Here is a 5,916-nt window from a genome sequence, read left to right as displayed (position 1 = left end):
CTGACAACAAACCAGAAAATCCCGCCCACTAGCCGCGCTGCGGAAAAGTCTCCACCCACAAACTTCGGGATTTTTTACGCATGCGTCAAGCAGTTGGGCCCGATGAGTGAACAATCGTGAGGCGTCAAGTGCGGTGTCAGAAAGGCGCATGCGTAACAAGCGAGTCTGATACACAAGGGCCTCTGTTGGAAAGTAACGTGGACGGGGTTAGGGAGTTTTCCGCCTTGCAACGCAACGTCAAGAATTCTCTATGACAACCTTGAGGCCGGAATGGAGACGTGTACTACTGGCATTCTTTATTGGCACTTCCGGTTAAGATTGAGTTTCGTTTCTATTGCAGCTTCAGTAGGTTTCGCTTTCATGTGACCAAGATCTAGAGCAGTCTTTCCCAATCTTTTTGACGTCGGAGTACCCTTGACCTCGCTCTTCATATCTCAAGGTACCCCTGATTGGAGAGGTGTGACTTGAGTTGACTTGGAAGGTGAGGATAGCGGGAGGGTGGGGAGGAGTGACTGGGGATGACAGGAGGGTTGAAAGGGAAGGCTTGGGGCGGCAGACTGGGAGAGGGTGGAACAGAGAGGCTTGAGGTGGGGAAGGAAAGAATGGGAAGGGTTGGGATGGGGAGGGTTGGCAGGTGAGTATTACACTGGGGGAGGGTTGGAAGGGTGGGTAGGAGTGGAGAAGGAGTTGAAGGTATGAGTGGGGGAGGGTGGAACAGGTTTGAGGTTTGAACTAAAATAGCATCTTACCAGCTTGATTTATTTATTTATTTATTTTATTTATTATTTAAACTTTTATACCGCCCCATCCCAAGGGGCTCTGGGCGGTGTACAACATGAATCTCAGTACAAATAAATATGGTTAAAACCTTTAAAAAACAGCAGTAGAATAATAAGAGGCGTCCAAATACCCTAATTTTAAATCCTCCCCTAAGAGGGAGGGAGTGGCGAGTCCTATTAGGTAGAAGGACTCAGGTGTTAAGAGCTAAAAGGGGGGGGAGGCGTGTCCCTTGATAAGAACAGTAGGGAAAAATCCACAGCTGGGTACAGAAGAACTGTCTTTGTTCTTATTTTAAATTAATTCAAATTTACAGCCTTATGAGGTCTTTCTGCCAGCATTCTGAGGGGTGGGGGGAGCAGGCTGTAGCCAGAAAACAATTATAGGTCGGGGGCAAATGAGTATATTGGGCAGCCATCCATCATTATTTATGGTATCTATAGACCTATTTTCTATTTAAGCCTGAAGGTGGATTGCATCAATATAATCAAATAGCATGAGAACTCTGCATAGGTGTCCATTGGCCCTGCTGGGAATCATAGTCCATGAACATCTGGAGGGCCTGAGTTTGACACCTATGCAAGCAATGCAAGGGGACCAGGCTCACAAAAAATTTAAAAAGTAGCACACATGCTATGTCAAGCAATGCAGAAGGTGAAATCACAAAAATGAGAACAGTCCTGTAAGATCATGATGGAATAGCAGACACTGTAACATAGACTGCAGTCCTGTTGTCTATTAGCTTCCTAAAAATGTCCTCTCAAACAACTATTTTACATATTTTGCAAAACTGAATAAGTGTGGGAGCCTTTCTTTCAGTTATTGACACCTGAAACTGCAAACACAACTTTATTTTCGCCATATGTTTTTCCCAAAGGAAACAGAAAACTCTGTCACTCAAAACAGTTTTCAAACCAAAAATGCCTATCATACCATCTGAAGCTAACTGTTCCGCATTCTCCCTTTGTTTTAGGGTAAACAAGCTAAGGTTGTGATTTTCTGAAGCTAAGGCCCTTTCCGCACAGGCACTGTGCGGGGGTGCGTTGGCATAAACAATGCCAACGCACACACACACACCCGAGACCGTTCACACAGATGGTCCCAGTAGGGGCGCAGGGGAAGCCGCAGCCTTTGCACAGGCTGCGCCTTCCTCAACCAGCTTACCTGCTCCTGCTGGCTCCTGTCGCGTTGTGGAGGCCAGGGGACATGCCCCCCCTGGCCTCCGTCTCCAGTGCCGTCGCTCTGGCCAGGGGGAGGGGGCATGTCCCCTGTCCTCCGCAATGCGACGGGAGCCAGCAGGAGCAGGTAAGCCGGCTGGGGAAGATGGGAGGGAAACACCACCTTCCAACCGCTGCCATTCGCGTCCCTTTTGAAAAAGCTCGCTCCTGGAGCGAGGTTCAAAAGGGGGGCTCATTCCGCACATGCAGAATAATGCACTTTCAAACTGCTTTCAGTGCTCTTTGAAGCTGTGTGGAATGGCAAAATCCACTTGCAAACAGTTGTGAAAGTGGTTTGAAAATGCATTATTTTGCGTGTGCTGTAGGGGCCGGGGTTTCCGTGCCACTTGGGTGTCGTGAGCATGGTGCTGCTTCGTTGCAGCAGCGCCTGTTATGCAAACGCCTCCCCAGGGACAGCGTTTTTGCTGTCCTTGGGGCGCTCTATTCCGTTTGTTTGGAAAGAGCCTTAGTCTGGAGAACAAATTTCATTTAGTTCTCTAAAAACTCTTGGTCTCTGCTGCAGTTCTATGCTTAAAATTAAGCATATTAAGTTATTGTTAGGAAACTGTTCGTTTTTTTTACAGGATTAAGTTGTTACACTGATGCCAAATGAGTCTCCAAAAATGATTTCCAAATTGAACACAAAACTCAATCATTAGCTCGAGGCTTCTAATGATGCCATCCAGCAAATGTGCAAGATCACCAACTGCACATAGGCATTCATTTTCTATGGAATGGCCTTTCTGAGGATTGTCAGGAAAGCTCCTCAAGCTTTGTCATTCTGCAAATTGTATAAAACAGAATGGTTCAAGAAGGTATTTTTACAAAGATAATGGAGCTACATGATAATGAAATAATTCAGGAAGGTGCTATTATAAAAGCAACAAGACTGTGGATTATACTATTATATGTTATTTATTATTTGTTTGCAGTATGTATTATCTTTCTCTTGCCGCAAATGTAATACCATTTTCTGCATTGTTTGAGATACTATGTGAAATTATTTTTGCTTTGTTTCAATTTGCTATAATCCTAGACTCAATGCATTGTTTATTAGATTTCTCATCTGATTACATTGACTGTGAAATCGGCTTTGAATCTCATTGCGAAAGGTGGGCTATAAATAAGATAAATAAAATAGATAAATAAAATGCATAGTAATAGGCTGTGAGTAGGATTCTTGTTTAAGTGAATATGCAAACGTTAGGCTACAATGGCATGATTCCAAAGCTGCTCACAGATAAGGGATCCTTTCTCAGCAACTTTTCATCCTCAAAGCAAAAACTACAACCCTCCCCTGTGAATAAGATTCCAGTGGGTCACAACAAGTTAGCAAAAGTTTCGTGCTTACGTACCTCTTGGGATTAATTGCCATATTATTTTCTCCTGTCCAAAATAATTTCCCCAGCAATAAGAGTTCTTCAGGACTATTGTAGAACACTTACCTGTTCTTTCTGGGGGTTTTCCTTTGCTTTGTTCAGAGTCTGGTACAACATGATTTTTATCTCTTCATTACTTAATCTTTCTCTTTTTCCTTTTACCCCAACATAATTCTATCCCACTGCTTGTAGGCTTTTGAAATCAGGACTCTTCAGCATTTCTAACTATTAATTCTGTTTTAGCCAACTGCATAAAGAATTTACGCTTGGAAAGATTTATGGCAAGATTCACACCTCTGTGCCTCAACTGCTTCTTTTTCCCTTTACAGAGAGAATTTGCACTGGAAAGGCTTGTGATAGATTTTACACCAGCCCCTAATGCTGATTGGAGGGGCATGACAAATTATTGATGGGGCACTGCCTCCTTTTGCCCCACTGTGGCTGCAGACTTGGTAGGGGGTAAAATCTCTCCCCAGGCCTTCTGTGTAGTATTTACGTTCATGGGCATTGCCTTAAGATTGACTGTAATTAGGCTGCTGGGGCCTAGCTCTCTCCACAACTATTCAGCCCTCCCTGGTCTACAGCTCTTTTAGCGCTCAGGCACCTTCCATCTCAAGAAGGAATTCTGTGCTGCAAGTATCTGGATTTTAATTCTGTCCCTGTTTTATAAAGTCCTTCAGAGCTCATTCTTTTGTTGACTAAGCTGGTTCTGCTTATACACTGAAGAAGGGTTGAGAAACCTAACTAGTGAGTAGCTCTTACTGAAGTTTGCTAAATGGAGCAGTAGGATTGCTACATTCTCTCTGCTGTCTGATTTTTTTTCTAACCAGGCTAAGGGACCTCTTCCTCTTTAATTGGTTAGTTTTACAAACCCTAAATTTCCATAATTGTTCAGCTTTCTAATTCATATATAGATTTAAAATTCATACTAATACATATATTTTTCTGTTTACATTTATATATACAACTACATGTGTGGGGTTTCGAAAAATTTCACATTGATAAATAATTTCCTGTTCTCTAAATCAGGGGTCTGCAACCTGCGGCTCTCCAGATGTTCATGGACTACAATTCCCACCAGCCAATTGGCCATGCTGGCAGGGGCTGATGGGATTTGTAGTCCATGAACATCTGGAGAGCTGCAGGTTGCAGACCCCTGCTCTAAATAGTCAGCCATGGCATTTTTTGTCGTAGCTGTTTGCAGTCATACACCTGCTTCCAGCATCTTGCTCTGATTAGGAGCTGAGGTTTCTGTGGTAAGACGAACAATGTTCTTGTATATCTAGTGACAACAGAAGTAGGACAGAGTTGAAAAAAGTCCCAAACCAATACCCTCCCTTACCTATTTCTGTTCCTCTTCCAGCTCATTTTCAGGTTAAGAACATAAGAAGAGCAAAAGGTCTACCCCCAGACATATATCAGAAACACCAACGATTATGGAATCCATGGATGTTGCTCCCGGGCCAAGCAACCAGCTCGAGCCCAGGGATGTGCCTGCAAGACCCAGTTGCACGCCAAGGTGCACCAAGGGGAAGTTCTCAGCCAAAGACCGTCGTGAGCATCAGGAAACGATGAGAAGTCTGAAAATACGTGAAGGGATAGAGGCAATATGCAAAACATTTGAGGTTAAATGAGAGCCAGGGTGGAAAACTTTTCAAACGCTGCATCATGCAGCCCTGATTTTTCATCAAAGAAAAAACAAAGATGAGATATTTGTAGATTGTGAAACCACCCTAAAAAGTGGAAAAGTTATCACGACCAAGGACATTGTTGTTGCATTGTCCTCCATATATGGCAAAAAAGAGGAGACCCCAAGCACTTTTGCTGGGCCAAGATAAGAAACATCTTGGCTCAGATCTTAGTGTTAAGAAGGAACATGATATCCTTTATGGGCCTCACTGCACAGGAGCATTCTGGACCTCAAGCAATCTTTGAACCTAAAAGGATGATACCCGGATGGGTCGCAAGGCGGGTGCCAGGGGCACTTCTCCCAGAAAAAAAGAAACTGGAGACTGGGAAGAAAAGGAAGAGAGGAGCTCAACCACAGCCAGAAGTCAGCGGCCACAGCATGCTGCGCCCACTAGACATTGCATTTGACTGCGACTTATCAGGAGAGATGTATTTCTGGATGTTAATCCCACATGGGGCACCAGACTATATGAAAATTGGATAGATCTATGCATGCTTCGGAAATGCGGTAAAGCTGTTATTACATGCTGTGAAGTTCAGTTTGCATGACACAAGCCCCATAAATGGATATGGGGGACCAGCTGCCAAGCTTGAAGAAATTCCAATGAAGACGATCAGGTTTGAGCCAGGTTTCACAATTGCTGCATGGGGCATCCTGCCAACTAGCACCACCGGAGACAAGAACATTAATTACACTGTGAAGACACTGACAGGATACCAACGGCGCAGCGAACAAGGGTTGGGCGGCTGGGGACCCGTCTACCAAGAATTATCATGCCTTGTACAAGGAGATGGAAGACAAGGCACAGGGTGAAGGACCCGGTCATGAAATTCTGGAGCCCCCCCCCCCCCCC

At 44.4% G+C, this 5,916-nt stretch overlaps 1 long non-coding RNA gene across 2 annotated transcripts; it reads left to right on the top strand.

Annotated features, from left to right (window-relative positions):
* Positions 1-36: 36 nt before the first annotated feature.
* On the top strand, positions 37-5,911 carry LOC125432302. Of its 2 annotated transcripts, none has more exons than XR_007244455.1 (2): positions 37-439; positions 4,737-5,911. It is a non-coding gene; the product is annotated as an uncharacterized LOC125432302 (long non-coding RNA). The 2 variants fall into 2 exon arrangements; XR_007244454.1 differs by having other exon boundaries at positions 37-481.
* The last annotated feature ends 5 nt before the right edge of the window (positions 5,912-5,916 follow it).

Source organism: Sphaerodactylus townsendi, linkage group LG01 (assembly GCF_021028975.2).
Source record: "Sphaerodactylus townsendi isolate TG3544 linkage group LG01, MPM_Stown_v2.3, whole genome shotgun sequence".
Classification (NCBI taxonomy): Eukaryota; Metazoa; Chordata; class Lepidosauria; order Squamata; family Sphaerodactylidae; genus Sphaerodactylus; species Sphaerodactylus townsendi.
The sequence above is the reverse complement of the archived record's forward strand: the minus strand, read 5'-3'. Positions and strand labels throughout refer to the sequence as shown.